The sequence below is a fragment of the Chamaea fasciata genome, unplaced genomic scaffold (genome assembly GCF_029207755.1).
Source record: "Chamaea fasciata isolate MVZ Bird 193981 ecotype frontalis unplaced genomic scaffold, bChaFas1.0.hap1 SCAF_2, whole genome shotgun sequence".
Classification (NCBI taxonomy): domain Eukaryota; kingdom Metazoa; phylum Chordata; class Aves; order Passeriformes; family Sylviidae; genus Chamaea; species Chamaea fasciata.
This window is the reverse complement of record NW_027094087.1, coordinates 12,630,916-12,649,088: the sequence shown is the minus strand read 5'-3', so window position 1 is coordinate 12,649,088 and position 18,173 is coordinate 12,630,916. Positions and strand designations below refer to the sequence as shown.

At 36.9% G+C, this 18,173-nt stretch overlaps 1 long non-coding RNA gene across 1 annotated transcript; it reads left to right on the top strand.

The window, feature by feature from the left end:
- Nucleotides 1-9,276: 9,276 nt before the first annotated feature.
- Nucleotides 9,277-9,896, top strand: LOC136285811 (uncharacterized). Its single transcript, XR_010719547.1, has 3 exons — nucleotides 9,277-9,352; nucleotides 9,458-9,543; nucleotides 9,814-9,896. It is a non-coding gene; the product is annotated as an uncharacterized lncRNA (long non-coding RNA).
- The last annotated feature ends 8,277 nt before the right edge of the window (nucleotides 9,897-18,173 follow it).

The following is an 18,173-nucleotide window of genomic DNA, read 5'->3' as shown; positions in this document are numbered from 1 at the left end:
CAAAATTACAGAATGCTTGAGATTGAACGGCACCTCTGGAGGTCCAACCCCACTGCTCAAGCAGGCCACCAGGAGCCAGTAGCCCTCCACAGTGTCCAGAGAATTCTTTGGTGTCTCTAAGGAGAGAGACTCCACAACGTCTTTGAACAAGTTATGCCTATGCTCATCTGCAGAGTAAAAGTTTCCTGATGTTTAATGAGGAAAAAATATCCTCATCATACAATAGGCAGTAATTGTTTACAAGGGTAAGGACATACCCTGTGGAATCCTGTTCTTTGCTGAAGATTTCAGCAGCTATTCTTTCAGAAGCTACTGCATCATCCTCTCTTACACTTTGTGCCCATTGCCTCTTGTGCTGACACAAAGCAGCACTAAATAAAACTTGGTTCCATCCTCTTCACACTCTCTCTTCAGGAATTTATATATATTTACAGGATACCTCTTGAACCTTCTCCCTGTGTTTTGTTCCTTCTCGTAGTTAGCTGATACATAAAAAGTTGGTTACATTAACTGTAATAGGTTTATTATTTTTCCCCGGAAGTTCAGCTTAATAATTTTTTTTCTTTTTGTTTTGTTAGGCTCTACATAAGTGAAGGCTGACAGGGGAAAGTGTAATACTCCTAAGTGACTGTCAGATGACAGACTGATGTCTTCTGCTGTTTGCCTGAAAGTCCTAATGATGATTGAGCATCATTGACTTGCTGAGGTTTGTATGTGAACTCCTGAATCCTCAACAGCCAGGTTGCTTGGCATTTTTACGATAAATGTAAGAATATTTGTAACTATCAAAATAATGCAACATGGATAACAATACTAGGCAGCCTGGGTTCACGAGTTCTACATGAATACTGATTTTTTTTTTAAATTGAAGTGTCATTGATAGCAGCAATTGTACAATTTACCACTTCCTTTTCCATAAACTGTTTTGGTTTGCTACAGGATGATATTTTGATTAAGAAGCAAAGTGATACAAAATCAATAGAAAAGTTCATACTGATTAAACACTGCCTTTTTTACTGATGTTTGTGAGGTCATTAAGAAACAGTTCTTGGCCTCTTGTTATTTAATATTGTTATCAATGACTTGGAGGAAAACAAAACTATTATTGATTGAATTTATAGCAAATGAACACACACACACAAATGAATGTCAAAATAAAAAGGTAGAATTCAGCAGGGATATGTAGGTGGTTTAGTAAGTGTTGTATAAATATACAATTTGCAACTCAGCCAAGTCACATTTTGTTGTAGTGAAGTGTGAATAGAAGCCACATTTTGCAGCTACAAATGTCTTGAGGAGAAGATGGTTTTAAAAAGGTATAAGAAGTCACACCAAGCATGAACACTCAATAGAATTCCACATGAAAAGGTGAACGTGAGACAAAAACATGAGAATATTCAGTAGAAATTAATTGTGCTACTTCTCCTTGGGTGGCTGCTGCTTCTGTTCTAAAACCCCGAGATCAAAAATTGTATTGATAAATTGGAAAGGATTTATTAAAGGACTGGGAAGGATTCAAGGAGTTCAAAACATGGATTTGGCAAAGGAAATTGTGTCTATAGTACTTCTAGTGCTTCACAGCTTCATGTTCAGCAGAGTAAACTATTGTGCTCTCTAGCTTTCCTTTCTCTGTGGTGGGATGTCCCACCAATTCTCTGTACTTGCTAAAGTCCCTGGTACAGGCATTGATGTCCTTTTCTGGATGTAGCAGCTCTACAATGAGATACCTAGGTTCCAGGATCGCAACTGACAGCTTTACTTATACCTTTCCCTGTAATCCACGCATTGTTTACCTGGCTTTGAAATAACCAAAACATGTTGCCAACAGTCTTGCAGAGGTTTTCGGCAGGGTCATTTTGTTTTAGCTACTGTACAGAGTGTCAATTCTTGGGAAAAAAACCTTGAAAAACAGAGGGGGTTTTGTTCGGCTTTTTTTCCTCTCCTTTCTTAGAATTCCCAAGGAATGGTTCAGTGTACCTGGACTCTCTTTGGAACATTGCATGTCTCTTAATGTGCTGCCGGGTTGTTCATGTCCTTTTGGTATGGTATCATGCTACTCACTCCCTTCTAATTTATACAGTGCAGCTGTACCTCTTCTTGCTCATGTTTGGGAGTGTTTGAGGGTGTTTCAGGGAGGGTAATGCAAAGGCAATAAAACCTTTAAATTTTGATGCACCCAAGCTTTAATTCCCTCTATCAAAACCAGTCAAGGGCAATGGAGTTATGGCAGGATCACAAAGCAGTTACAAAGTTCACTGGTTTTGTGAGTGCAGCAATTCCCAACACAAAGCCAAACACTCACCGACACATATATCCTCTCACAGGGATGGCATTTCCTGTTTTTCTCCTCTTTCTCACTGTTTGGCCCAGGAGATTATTCTGGGATACAGTGGAAGTATGGCATTCCCATGGGGTTCTTTAGGGGTCTTGTGTCCCACAAAAGCTTACTGAACAAACCAGGTGCTCTTGAGTGTTGCTGCAGTTATTCTGCCCTGGGTCATCCCTGCACGTGCCCTCGTGTTGTTCCTTCTTCTCTGAATTGTCCCAGAAAATTGGGATCAATCTGGCCAATCATTAGCTCTTGTTCCTGGGAAGATCCTTGGTGGCTTTTCCCTGGTGTCATCTAAACAATGAGACAATTTTGTGACATTCAGCCACGTGGTTCTGTCAAGGAGGTTGTGGGAATGAGGAATGAGACATCTCCAGAGTAAGAATTCAATATTTAAAGAATTACTTCTTAAAACTGAGTGATGAGATCACCTGGCACCTTAGACTAGTGGATCACTTGTTAATTTGACAGGTTGCATAGATAGATTGTTTTCAGTTTCTGCTCTGTTAGTTTGCTTCCATTTTTAAATATTTTCCTAATTTGTTATTTTTAATTCTCTGGCATTTCATCTCAGAATTTCTCCTCAAAACCGAGATAAAAAGTTTGTAGAGAGAAGTAGAAAAGCTCAATAATAAGGTCAAATTTGTCCATATGTAAAGATTCCATAGCAAAAAACAGAATACACAAATTGATTCCTTCACTTGTTAAGTGGGATTTGATTACAGTTAGTAGGAAATCATATAACAAAAATTATTGAGAAGATTCTCAAATATAGCAAGAAAGTTTATAATGAATTATGGCATATGGAAGTTGTAGATAGACATATTCTGTTTAGGAATAATTCACATTTTAAAATACTAGAACAATTTATATTTCAGTTCATCCACAGAAGTTAAATCAAGAAAGTTATATGACCTACTTAATAGAAGCAGGCAGATGATGTGATTAAAATTGTCCCCCTCTGCCCTCTAAAGTCCATGAATCCATGAAATAAATGAAAGAGATATTGGAATTTTTTTGTCATATTTCCTGTTTCATCAATAATGTCAGATCCAATTTTTCACAATCAATGTCCTACTAGCCGTAGTGTCAGCAGAAATAAACTATCCCCAGAGTTACCTGCCCCCTCCCTCTCCAATTCATATCCCTAGATCTGTAAATGGAACAATTTGGTTTTGAAAAGATAATAAGGCTAAATCACCCATATGTATTCAATATAAGTTTAATCTTTAGAAGTAAAATAACTTTTATTTTGTATCTAAAAAGCATTTGTAAATATGTTAGAATAATTTGCATTGGGTTTCAGCCTACTTCACACCTCCAAAACTTCAAAGCTGGTACTTACCCAATTCACCAAATTTCTTGTGATGGGCTGCAGAACCTCCCGATCGTCACGTCAGAAGCAGCAACAGCAGGAGGAAGGGCCATCCTTTGACCAAATACTTGTCTGAGGTTTATTATTCTATAGCTTTTCGTTTGCCCAAAGCAGTAGCCCTTCCTTCATGCCTTTGATACAGGATCCAAGGACTGAAGAGAGGCTCCAGTCACCTCCAGGAATAAATGCTGCTCCAGAAAGCAAGTGCCAGACAGGGATTTGGTAAATAAATATCATGGAGAAAGCAAGAGCGCTGACAAATTTCCCTCCTGCCTTACAGAGCTTTTAGTTCTGCTTGTCTTGACCTGCTGAATGCTTGGCACTCACTCCTTTGCTGTTTCAGAACTTCACTGTTCCATCTGTTGGCTGTAAGTGATCACAGCCCTCCAACAGGTGTTCCCTTCCTTAACCTGTTTCATAGAAAACTATGTTTTGGGGTTAGAAACAGCAAAGTGTTTAGAGCTATTAAAAGAGATCCCTTAGTAAAATGATTAAATAAATTCTTAGCACCTTCTTCATGTCTTAGTTAGAAGTAAAAATATTTTTTCAAATTAGATTTTACGAGCTGATTAGGGGTTGTACAGTGAATTCAGATTTTTTCTATATTTATTTAATTTTATTGATGAACAAACCTAATAATCATACAACTGAAGCACATAGTCAAAGCATTAAATAAAACTAATGAAGAATCTCATCTTACTCAGTTTTCTTTCATTTCAAAATTTCCATAAGGGATAATCTAATCTAATTTAATGCCTAAATTCTCATTGCTGTCAATAGACCTTAATTTTGCAAATACATTCCAGTAAACATATAAAAGTTAGAGACTTCCTACCACTTTTAATTTAATTTTCATGCAAGAAAATAGAGGATCCAACCTTTTCTAATTTTCAGCCCACTTGCAGGGAGCACATTGATTTAGGGCTGTGTTCTGGTTGCTCTTGCTTTTCAAATCTCAGTGGGAGTTGTTTTAATCTATTGTTAAGAATGATTAAATCGTTGAATCTTAGCATACTGAAATGTGTTAAATTAGCACGAAGAACAAAGTTGTAGTTGTTAAACAGATAACCTGTGAGCTCTGTGGCACTCTTTTATTTATGGACTTTGTTACTCACAGTATGACTTTGTACAATACAAAAAGGGTTTTCTCTAAAGACTGAATTTCAAAGTCTTATGTATCTGTGACTGAAGAAAAGCATTTCTTCTCTCCAGGTATACATTCCTGAGCAAGATTAATAAAGCAGGAAAAAAGATCCTCCTCATAAGAGACCATACTCTAGGCATCTTTTATATGCATCACAATGTTGTGCTTCAGAGGAATGGAAAGGAAATAAAATCCTCTCCCTGGAAATTGATGTGTAAACCATAACTATCCAGAGTCTCAAGAAGCATAAATAAATGTGCTAATCTTTGCTGGAGTTAGTGGTACTGTGCCGGTTTAGACCATGTGTGGATATGAACCCTTAGCAAAATAATGCACCTCCGGCTATTGAAGAGAAATCTGAAGAATCCTCCACAGAAAAAAGATCCTTTAATCACTCCACGTAGCTCTTCTTTGCAGCTCTAAAAAAGTTGTGTATGACATTTGGATAAAATAATTTTTGAAGCAATATATTTAGTATTGTCTTTCCATTTGTCAGAATCAAAACTCATTTGACATATCAGCTAACAAAACCTCAACAATAAATCACAAACTCTGTGATAAAATTTCCAGAAAATGTATGGTTTGTATATGAGCTGATGCTTCTAACCTAATAACTTTTCTCTGAAAACATCTTTAAAATATATTTTTATACTTTTTTAAAAAGTTTACTGCACTTGTTAGCATTCCACATGAATAGCCTCCTGGAACACCGTACTCTTTTGTTTGTGGGTGCTTTTATAAAATTCTGGATTCGTAGAAGAACCTTCATTTTAGGCTTGGGTCAAAAAAGCAAATAATATTTGGTTTGGACTTTTTCCAATTTTAGTTTTCTTTTCCAGAAACCGTGTTGCTGAATAAGCATCCTAGCTATTAGGATTTTTTTAAAAAGCACAAGAAAGCAAATCTTTCAGAAATGTCTGTAAATAAATATAATTTATCTAAAAACATATTTAGGAAAAACACACAGATGTAAACTTCTGATCCTGTTCTTCCTATGCCATTTATTTGTGAAGATACCCAGATCCAATGGGTTCCTTTTTGTTCACTGCCCAAGAACCAAATAAACACACTGTTTCTGCTACTACAATGATGGGTAGCTTAAGGCACAGGAAATATTTCCCCTCTGTGTGTATGTATGTTCAGTCCATGAGGGCATGGCTGAGTCTGTCATGTTCCTGGAACATGGGAAGGGGAAGCAAGGAAAGGATGGAAACAGAACTTTACTACAAATTGCAGCACTGAACAAAGGGAACTACAAATAATGCTGAAGGGTTCCATCCAATGAAAAGTCAGTGTGAGATAAAGGAACAGAACTAACAGTCATATCCGTCTCTGCATTCTTTTCCAACCCAAGCCACCCTATGATTATAAATACCCTTCTGCAGAGAGGTGCTGCTTTTAGACAAATAAGTCTGTGTTTCCTTCTATTTCCAGATTTGCAGCTGCTGAACCCCTCATTTTAGAATGGTTTCCCTTAAGAAGAGATCTTGAGAAGATATGGATGATGCTGCACAAACAAAATCCCTTGGTTTTGCAAGTCCTATGAGATGTGGCTGAGGGAGCTGGGGTTGTTTAGCCTGGAGAAAAGGAGGTTCGAGTGAGACTTTATCACTCTTCACAATAATCTGAACAGATGTTGTAGCAAGGTGGGGTTTGGGTCTTCTCCCAGGTACAGTGACAGGACGAGTGGACTTAAGTGTTCCAGGAGATGTTTCTAACTATCCTACTCTGTTTCAAAATTCACTGAATTGAATTGAATTAATTTCCCCAATTCAAGTCTGGTTTTCTTATGACAATAACTAGTGAGCAATCTCCCTTTCCTTATCTTTTCCAAGAGCTTTTTCATTGTATTTTCTCCTCTGGTCCTGGTGAAAGGACCCGAGCATGGGTGACAGTGGCTTAATGGACATCTGGTAGACTGCAGATGTTAACTCGCAGCTAATACCAGAGATTTTGCCTATATTTGAAATTTTAAAATTTTTAATAGTAGATAACTGTAAATAACTGTAATTTAACCATCACATACAAATATACATGTAAATGTGAGTGGATTTATAAAGTGGCAGAGTGGTATAAATCTGTCAGTTTCAAAAGGTCAGAAGTGCTTTGGTGCAATTACAGAGAACTAACATACCCCAGGCTGACAGAAAAAATCCTGACAGCATATTGTGTCACACTATTCAAACATTATGTCAAATCACACAAGGCATACAGAGGACTCTAACTCCTGGTTAATGTGTCAAGACTTGTGTCAACACGTCATGTTATTTCCTAATGCAAAAAACTTATTGAAAAGAAAAGAATATCACTGTGCTGTGACAGGCTTGATTCTTTTCTAGCACTCATCCAGTGACCTCTGGATAACTGAAACATTGGAAATATCCTTTGTTCTGTTCTACTGAACAGTGTTTTTAACATCAAAACAATTTTATTTTGAGGCACCAGATATTTCTGCAGTTGGTTAAAATGGAGATTTTGACATGAAGGAGGTTGTGAGAAGTAGTTTATGACTTTGAAGAACAGATGGAAATATGGATATTTAACCATGGGGACAAAAGCAAACTCTAACACAAATGACATTGGCAAAGCTGAAAAGGAAATTTAAATATTTGAGTCAAGCTGGATTTCTTCCTCTTATATCATATGTTGCAAAGTGCAGCTGTGCTGTCCACCACAACCTTCAAAATGAGCAGCTGGATAGTTCGGCAAAAGGAACCATAAATAATAAGTGATCATTGTAGTTTTTATAGAATGGAGATTCTGATTTTGTTTAAAACTCTTGTGTGAGTATCTCATTATTTTCAAAGGGTTTTTTTTTCACATCGCTGCATTTAGTAACTGGGTATAGTTACAGTTTAGCAAGAGAAAACAAGAGTCTACAGGCATTCTAATCTGACTTTCGAAATCCTTAAACCTTTTCAAACATTCACATGAAGATTTCATGTGGAATAAATTCACAGGAAGAATTTCTTCTCTGAAAGAGTTATCAAGCACTAGAACGGCCTGCCCAGGAAAGTGGTGGAGTCAGCATCACTAGAAGTGCTCAAGAAACAACTTGATGTGGCATGGTGCTGTGGTTTAGTTGATATGATGGTGTTTGTGAACGGGTTGGACTCAATGATCTTGGATCTTGCCATGTTTAAAGGGACAGGTTTATCCTCTTTTCTCCAAGACAGTGTTTGTGCTGTCTGTCATACATGCATGCAGAAATTTACATGTGGATTTTTAACATTGGACAGTACCATGTCCTAGTCACCTCCCAAGTCCAAGGCACTGGTGCCTCTTGGTGCTGTAACAACCTATCCCAAACCAATTTCATTCTTTCCAGTGTGCCTCTACAATATATTGGCCAACATGAGACATCTTCTTTATATGTTATACCTGCAACTCCCATCAACACCAGTCTTAGCCACGAGCTTGTAACATAGACAATTTATTTTTCAGGTACAGATAGCTACATATTTTCTCCCTGGTGTTCCTTATAAGTCACAGACTATCAAAGCTACCCAAATATTGTCTATGGTCCTTTCTAAGTTAATCACCTGGTTTCTCTCTGTAGGCCACAGTGAGGATTAGAGCTTTCTTGAAGCAAATTAAAGCAAACTGTCTTGGACACTTGTCTTACATGAGAAGCACTGTCCTCTTTGCTTCTCCATTGATTTTATGGATACTTAGCAGACTGGTTTCAACCAGGTGTGTATCTTTTAAGTGTCTTGAGTTCGGTGTCAAGGATCCTGCCTTAACTAAGAAAAAAAAACCAGCATAAGCTGTCAAAGAATTTATCCTGTCACAGTCTGCTCCATCAGTATATCCCCTGTTTGTAATTTCCTTAACATAACAATTTATAGATTATTTTAAAACTGATTCTTGGGAATCATCAATCTTCCATTACTATGAAAAATGTGTATACATGTGGTGCTAAAATTTGTTTTTGTTTTCTTATAATAGTGTACACTTAAGAAAATGACTGGTTTACTTGTCACAAAGAGATACTTTTTTAATCACATTTTTATCACAGTAATCAGTCCATATATTGAAAACCATCTTGTTGGAGTGTTTAAATGAACTGCTTATTTAATATGGAAGTACTGTGAGTGGGCAAAATTAATTGTGATCATTCAATCTCACTTGTTGAGTTTTTAGTTGTAACTGATCTCAGTGAAGTACCCTCCTGAAATTTATTGAGACAAAGACAATCACATAAAAGAGGTTATTTTTGTTATTTTCTATTACCTGTCTCAGTGAAAACATCACATTTTATTAATTACATTTTCACTCCTGAAGTTTGCATCTTAAAAAATCATGATAGAAGAAATTAGATGCTCTCTTTAGTCCTGGAGATGACAAGAGTTGTTTAAAAAAAAAAAAAAATTTCCAAGGGGCTATTTAAGGCTAGGATTAACACCTGCTTTTTCCCCATGTTGCCAGGCTCAAGGGAGATGGTGGAAGCAATGCTGAAACGGTGGCAGAAGTGTTTGGCAGAAACAATGCACAATAAAATACAGTATGATTTCCAGCATCATCCATCCTTTCAGTTAATCAAACAACAAAACCAACCTCATGCTTACTTAGTCTTTTGCTCTATTTCAATCTATTTTTCCTCCTACAGACAAAGTGTGCACTCTGCTCCCAAGAAGTCTCCTGAAGAAGAGAGAGGAAGCAGCAAATGAGCTGATAACAACAGCAGCTGGCTGGGTGAGGAGTAGTTTCCTGTCTTTCATAAAAGGCATCGGCAGGCATTCATTCTAATCCAGATTTCAAAAATGCAGTGAATAAGACTCAAGAGCTTCCTACAGCTGACTGGAAACAACCTTTCACACAGACACACACAGACAGACACACAGAAGCACAGACACACACACAGACACGGGGTGTAATAGCCTCGGGGCTAATGATTCACTGTTAACTGAGTTTGCACAGTTTCTCAGTTTTCTTGGAATGAAAAACTTAATTTACTAATTTTAGTTTCAGAGGAGTATTTTGAGGACCTCTCCTAACTCGAGAGCAACCACCTGACCTGGCTATTCAGAGCCTAATTTTCTGCTGAGGGTTTACTGCTGCTTGTCTGGTAAAGGATTATTCCTCTCTTACCTATGGGTCTGTTCTCAGGCTGCAGGTGTGGGCAGATTTCATGTTGTCCCACACACTGACACACATTGCTGGCCAATAAAGCTGCTGATTCACTTTGCTTGCTGCACAAAACAGGAATAAGATGTGTTAGGTGGTGCAACCGGAGAGGAATTACTTTGCTGGGATTAAAGAAAATGTGATTAGAGCTAATTTGGTTGTTGGCTTTGAGTAGTTTTCCCTTTGCCAGTGATCATGGAGAAGATAGACCAGATGATTTGGAAATGCAGTTCAATTCTGATAAGAAAACAAGACTGATTTTACAGCTAAATTGTGAGTGCAGCATTATCATCAAGAGAAGAGGAAAGGAGCCTCATGCTTCCGCCATGTGTTTTCCTCCCAGCAACACGGTGGCTGAAGTGTTGGCATTAGTCATGAATCGTGAAGAGTGATTTAAATTTTGTTTTGTCTAATTCTGGAATGGGTTTTTCACATTTAGTTGTTGCTTTTCATAATGGCTCTAAGCAAACCAAGAACCCGTGAAAAAGGTTCATGCCTTTCTATCCTATTAAATAAAACCATGAGGCTGGAGTTCCTGAATTATACCTCTCCATATTTGCAAATTTTCTCTAAAGAACCTGTTTTGCATCAAAATCCTTGGAAAAGGTCATGTTCCATTCCTCTTTTGATGAAATCCATCTCCAGTTGACAAATTAGTTCATCCAAAGTTCTGAAACCTGTGAATAAAGAGTACTACATAAATCTCACGTATTTCTCTCATTATAGTTTTAGATATGTCATTTCAGTGGATGCAATAGCAATTTGTTTTAAAAAGAGACAACCTACACAAACTCACTGACAGCAAGGTGTCCTGGGTTGTAGTGTAGGATGTGCACAAAGTATTCTATCACCATCTTCATGAACTGTTGAATCCAATTGTTGGAGCAGTGCTCTTCCCGGGCCCCCTCCCTCAGGGCTATCTTTTGCTAATGGCCCATCAAATGCCTTGCTGCATGACTCATAGATAACCCCCTCAGGAAGCTATCTCTGTTTAATGGGCCATCAAGGACCCCCTGCATGACTCATCATCCCATTGTGAGATGCTCCACCCAGAGAAAAGAACCAAGCATTCCCACCTGAATATAATCTGAGATTTGGGACAGTACAAGCAGCCCTTACCCACTGGATTCCCAGAGGATGAGAACTACCAAACTTTTCTACAGGATTGCTGCTTCAAGTAGACTGCCTCATCTGGACTGCTTCCATCACCCTGCTCAGGTTGTATTCTGACTCTGTCAGTGGTCTTCTGTATTATTGCATTTGTTTTATTTTACCTTTTTTTTTCCTTTCTTCCTATTTAATTGTATTTCTGACTTGAAGCCTCTCACTTGTTTTGGTTTCAAACCACTACACAAGGATTCACTCATGAAACTTGTCAGTCTCCCCACAGCTCCTTGTGTTAGTGCATGTTTATTTAAATGGCTCGGTGTAGGTTCACGTCAAGAGCCCTAGTGCTACTCAGTCTCCTTATTGCGTATCACTTGTTTATATTTTTCCATCACTTGTGCCTTTAAAACAAGTTAGTTTAAAGGTTACCGAATTGGCAGAGCATTATTACCTTTCCTCCACGTAAGTAAAGTCTCTTACAGTTCTAGACTAGTCATTATAGGATGCATTTTACTTTCAGGTTATGACAAAAAATGTTTCAGATCTGTTTTAGATTACTTAAGCAATAGCTGAAACCATGTTTGGATGTATTTCTCACCTTTCTTCTACACCAACCTTTATGTGCTTTGAAAAATTTGTATCTCAGCAGTCTTTTTTCAGTGTTGTTTTTTACTTTTTTTTCCTTCTGTTATATATTAAATTGTTAAAGTGGGAAAAAAAGATATTTTTTTCTACAAAATTAGTCATCAGCCTTTTTGCCCAGTTGAGTGAAAACAAGTGATATGTCTAAACACAATTCTCAGATTTATGTTACTGTTTAATTTCAACATGCCCACTGTGAAATATATTGCAACATATTGTTGAATGTCCAGAAAATGTATTTATTTGGGTTTGTTGTTTTTTTGTTTGTTTTTTGTTTTGGGGTTTTTTCCCTAATTTTTCTAATCCTTGTCTGGGATGCATGGCACATCTAGTCATCTACTACACACATTTTTTAGAACTCCTTCAAAAGTGTGCTAAAAATCTGTGACAAATATTTTTAAAGGGTCAAGACCTTGTGTATAATGGTAATTCAGTCTTCCAGTTGTTTTTTCAGTCCATGGATCAATCTATCTGCACACATATCCCTGCTTCAACTAAAAGTGATGCACTGGTTACTTAATACAATTCTTGCTATTTATAAACAGGACAAGTTCTGGACTAGAAGTCAGTTTCATTATAAAAGGTCTTAAACCTTTTTTCAACACAAATTTTATGAACTTTAGTAAACAGGGAACATCTGACATGATAGAATGTTTTTTGCCAAAATAGAAAAAAAACATAATTCACTAGCATGAAACCCTGCAACAGTGACTAATGTAACATGCTTCTTATCATTAAAGGTACATATTTGGGAACTTTTCTAAAAGGGAATGGAAAGTGAAAAGTATTTTTACTAAGATGCTGAGCTGACAGCCAAACACACATGGAACAAACTCTTTCTTCTAGGTAGCTGAGGGGAAAAGTTAATTAAGGACAGCTGCATGCATGATTTTACATTTATTCATATTTCTGAATATTTTTGAATGCATTCATTAGTATTTTTCTGTTTCTATTATATATTTATGACAACAGATTATGATTGTAACTGTATTCATGAAAAGATGCCAGGATTGTGCTGTGAAGTGCATGAGTCATATTCTCGCTTTACAGTTTGTGTATTGATTTGGGAAAGAAAATCAAAGTTACTAAAAAAAGAAAAAAAAGGTGTTTAGACAGCAAATTCTATATCTTAGGGAGCAAGGACTCTGTCAAAAGATGTCTCCTTTTTTTGCTCCATGTTCGTGTGTCTGAGTCTAACCCTTGTGGCAGTGAAAATGTGAATTCCCATCAAGGATTCTTTTGTATTACTGTGACACAGAAAAGACTTCATAACAAGGCATGAAGGCTTGCTGCCTCTGGGTACAGGTGTACTACGCAGAAAAGAACATAATTGTCAGCTGAGCTAGAGGCTTGTTTTCTTCTCAAACTCTATGAGCATTTATTGATCCAGTTCAGACTAAATAGGCCGCTACAAGATATCTTCTGTTTCATCTAAGCTAGTACAGGTGGGCAGTTGAGAATGTCCAGAGTTAAAAATTTCTGGAACACAATGTACACATATATGTATGCACTTCCACACTCATGGAATAGATCACTCTTCTCAAAGAGTCAAATGAGCAAACCTCACCTTAGCAAAATTGATGTGACTGCTTGTTTTCTGCTTTCCATACCAGCGGAAACATAGTTGAAGATTCCCTAAGACTTGAATTTTTCTTTTTGAAAATAGGTAAGAGTGCCTTTGAAATGGATGAGAGAGCAAAAACAGTTTTCTAAAGACAGGATAAGGAGGGTTTTTTTTCTACTTATTTTACAAAAGAATCTACAGAGTTCAGACTCCAGCTGCACTTCTGTCATTGGCAACTGCTACAAGGGTCACACTGAAAATGAGCCTTCCCACTTTAAGCAGTGATTGCAGAAGGTTAAAATATATTAATGTGTAAGTCTCAAACACTGATGGCCAGATTACTGTGGCGCCAGCCAAGGACTGCTGGAAGTAACAGCCAAGGACTGCTGGCAATAATACACTATGAGAAAGAACAGAATGTGGCTGGAGCAGGTCATGGGGAGGCAGGGCAGCACTTTTCTGGGACAAACATCCTTGTTCTGGCTCCTGGAGATAAGCACAGCACAAGGGCAGAAATGAGTTTGAGAAGTGGGCCTGGACTGCACTGATGTGAAGAAGACCACCAAAGACCCATATCCAGAATGGTCTAGAAGAACAGATCATGCATGAGAGCTAATTTGCATAGAAACTGAGAAACATCTGCAGGGTGGGGAAAACTTACCTATAAAAAGATACCTCATTAAAGCCCAGATGCTTGAGGACCATAGGACTCTGGACACCACAGCTGCCTCAATGCTAGGCCCTGGAGTGATGATCTTTCTCCCTTTCTTGCTTTCTTACTGTCTCCTCTTTAATTCATCTGTCTCTCTCTTTTCCCTTTCACTTCATTGCTTTCTCCAAATCTCACAGCTGTGTGCTTATATAGGCAGTCAGGGACTAACTTATACCAGTTTCCATGCTGAGTGTGTAATTTCCTAATAAAACTTAGTAATCTTTAATGGACGCTCTGACTTTTGTTGTTCCTTTTGATAGCAAATGTGTATGAATCTTGGATGCTCCCTTTCTCTTAAGGGTAGGACTTCACATTAGTGACATGTTGGAGTCAGAAGACGGTGACATAGATGGTTAAAGATAAAGCAAAACTATGAGCAGTAGGAGAAAGGCTACAGGCCCCTTTAGCTCTGTTTGCTTGAGCTGTGATGTTCCAAGGAATCTAGGATGAAGTTGGGTGTGTAACATGCAGGAATCACACAGATTGTTACCTTTTGCACTGTAACTTGTCACCAAACTGAACATGGACAAGCCCAGGAGTCATGTTAGGAAGCAGTAGAGTGTTCATTGACATTTTATTGTGACACTAAGTAGAAGTGACTTTGAAGGAAATTGTTATGGTAGGATTTGTCTTTGAGAGGACAGGAATGGAAAAAGGCACTCAGTGTGACATGGGCCTCTCAAAATCCAGTTTGTATTTTTATGAGGAGAATTGCAGCTGAACTATGTGGCCAAGTGGGATCTGGGCAGTATTGTCCCAGGGCTTCTGTTTCCCACAGCAGAAAAGAAAAAAAAACCTGATACATGGTTCTCAGATTATGTATTTTGTCAAAAAGCAATCAGTATAGACATTCTGCGCCTCATCCAAAATTAATGCTGAACATTGTATATTAATATTCTCAGACTAAATGTTGTGTTGTTATTACTAGGCTGAAGTGTACTTTGTCCTCCTGCCTTCTAAAATTGTTAAAATGAGTATTAAGACTATCATAATTTACAAATACTTGTCTATTTCCCTGGATAAAACTGTTTCATTTTGAGAACCTTCAATTTGAGATAAATGCACTGATTACAATTTAAATGTCAGTTAGAAGCAGTCCAGTGGACTTAATAAAGCAAACATTTGTACTATGTTTGACACAAACATTAACAGTAGAATTGAACACTACCACAAATCAAATCAGTGACCTTCCTCCAATGTATAATAAAGAAATCAGAAGTGCTTTCAGCCTCAAACGGTCAAAAGAAAATCAACAAGCAATTACTGCAAACATGCCAGTCATTGCACGACTCAGTGATTCATTCAGATTCAGGCCAAGGAGACACCCAATAAAACCCATCTGCTCCAAAATATCTTATAGATCAAGTTTAAATTACAGTTTTGCTTCTATAAGAAGCTTCTTTCTCTGATGCTGTGTAGATGTCTGTTTGAAATTGTACCAATAGCTAAGAAAAAGAGATTGAGACATGGAAAATTTAAAATAAGGAAATGCAACTGTTTAGTTAAATATATTCACAAGACCATATTGCAAAATGATGCTCAGGGTTAAAAAAAAGCAAGCCATGAAAGAGCGATTGCTAATTATGTTTGAAGGTGACAAAAATGAAATTAAATTACTGCATTGAGGACAGTAGTTGCGAATAGAAGTGAGAAAGTTCAAAGCAGTGGATTCTGAGGTAAATTTAACAACTACTTAAAGTGAACTTTATGAAATTACATTTTGAAACAGGTAAAACTGTAGCTGTATCTAAACTACACTTGAATGCTAAAGGAAGCGTAACAGAGATTTAAAAAATCTTCTCTGCAAGTTTTAATTCAAGGTACAGGCCAGATTGCAGATTCATTCATGCCTGATGTTGCTTTTGAAAGTACACTCTCCTACAATTCATGATTTTTTTAGCAAATTCTGACACCACTTTCCTCTTATTCTCCCTATATCTCAAACTTTCTGTATTGGATTTTGTCGAAATTGACATCCTTTCACTTATACAATTTTTTCATAGTATTTATTTATACAGTTAAATATATGTATATTTTACAGGCTGCTTTCAATTGTCATTATTGCTAAAGTTTTATATATGTGTGGTATCTTAATTACTCTTTAATTTGACGTGTTTGAGGATCTGGTATCTGGAAATCAAATAGTCAACACTAACCTTTAATATATTTAGACATTTACCTGCCATTGAATTCTAATATGATTTAGAGTGTAAGCATGTTTGTCATTCTTTAAGAAAAAAAAAAATCAAATAGTTACTAGAAGTGGCATATAATAATGAAACTGAATACAGTGAATTCTTAATCTAAAGACCAATAGCATGTAATATATACTATACATCCTTCTTTTAAAAATTAGAATTTTAAATTGTCATAGCTTTATTATCTGTTTTGAAACATTGAAAAAACTGTCCTCTTTTTCCAGAGAGTTTATTCAGACCTATGGATCAAGGTCATCATGCAATGTCATGTTTTATTCTTGATTTGTTTGGTGAGTTTTAGTTCTTGCACGGTATTTTTGTTGTTGTTGCTGTGGTTGGTTGGTTGGTTTTGGCTTTTAATATTGTTTTTTTCCATGCTGTTTTGTGACTGTGGAGTAAAGACTACAATGAAGATATTTTCATGACTCTGTATTTCATAGAATCAAAGAATGGTTTGGATTGAAAGACACCTTAAAGAACCTTTAATTCCAATGCCCTGAACTAAGCAGGGACATTTTCCACCAGACCAGGTTGCTCAAAGCTCCATCCAGCCTCACCTTGAACACTTCCAGGGATGGTACATCCACAGCTTCTCTGAGCAACCTGTTCCAGTGCCTGACCACAGTCACAGAAGATAATTTCACTCTAATATTTAATCTAAATTTACATTGCATTAGAATCACAGAAAGATTTGGGTTGGAAGGGACCTTAAGGAACATCTTTGCCATAATTTCTGTGTGTCATTGTGTGCTCTAGCTTTATTCTTCCTTGTTTGTCTATAGTAAGGGTGAAGATAAGAACAAGATGAGTCCTAAGATCTAGTCCATAGTTACGTGCAGTATATAGCATGTACTAGCCCTGACAATGACAGAAATTGTAAACTCTTAGGCTAACTGCAAATGTCACAAGGGAAAACCATATTCTCTGTCACCTACAGCATATAACAACCAAAAGTTATCCCAAAACCCATGATTTATGAGTATTGCTCAGTTTTGCTTTGAAGTTACATGGAATGCATATTTTACCATGAAGGGATACTAAAAAGAGAGAATAAAACTCTCTTGTAATATGTTTGCAAAAAGCATTATAAAATAAAGGCAAGTATTGATCTGTGGGGACACTTATACAGGTATAATTGAAGCTAATATCTGCTGATCATGGGAAAGAGGAATTACTGCAATATTTCTGTAAGTCTGTAGAGATAAAATTGACAGAGTTGTATGTAAAATTGCTCAACCAATAAGTGATATTTTAAAAAGACATTTTCTGAGAGCTCTTACCTCAGTTCTTTTCTCTCCTCTGAGCTTCTTCCAACAAGATTAAACTAAAGCCTACCTTAGGCTTAAGGTATTTCACCTTACTCTATTTCAAGAGTATCTAGAGAAAGGTGTAGCATCCACAGCAAGCATTCATTTCTCACTGGCTTTGACTTCCTCTTGCTGTATTTTTAATCAGGCTGATTTACTTTAGCAGGCGTATTTTCAAATATTCCATGAATTTCTAGGAAACGATAAAAATAATCTATGCTACTGAGTTCAGTCTATCTAACTGGAACTTCTTCATCTTAATGGCACTTTTTGGTGTTATCAATCATTACAAACTCTGCAAAGCCACAGAAATATAGATTTAAAATTTGTGAGTTTCCCCTCTTGTGAAGCAATTCAGAGACAGTACTACCAAACAAACCATTTCAAAAATTCAGGGCACTTCAGAATATGTCCTGTTATTGTACTTCAAGTTGAATTTATCTACATCCAAATTGTGGCTAGATTTAAAACAATACATAAAGAGTATGAGATTTTCTTGGATTTGAATTTTGCCTTCAGTGAGTTTTTAAATGATTTTGTCATGTATGTACATCCGGTAAATAAAATATAGTCAGGAATTCTAGGAAGACAAAGTAGACTATATTGTGGTGGGGGTTGAGAAATAAATAGAAACTATTACATTATGGATTAATTTGAAATGGATCCTG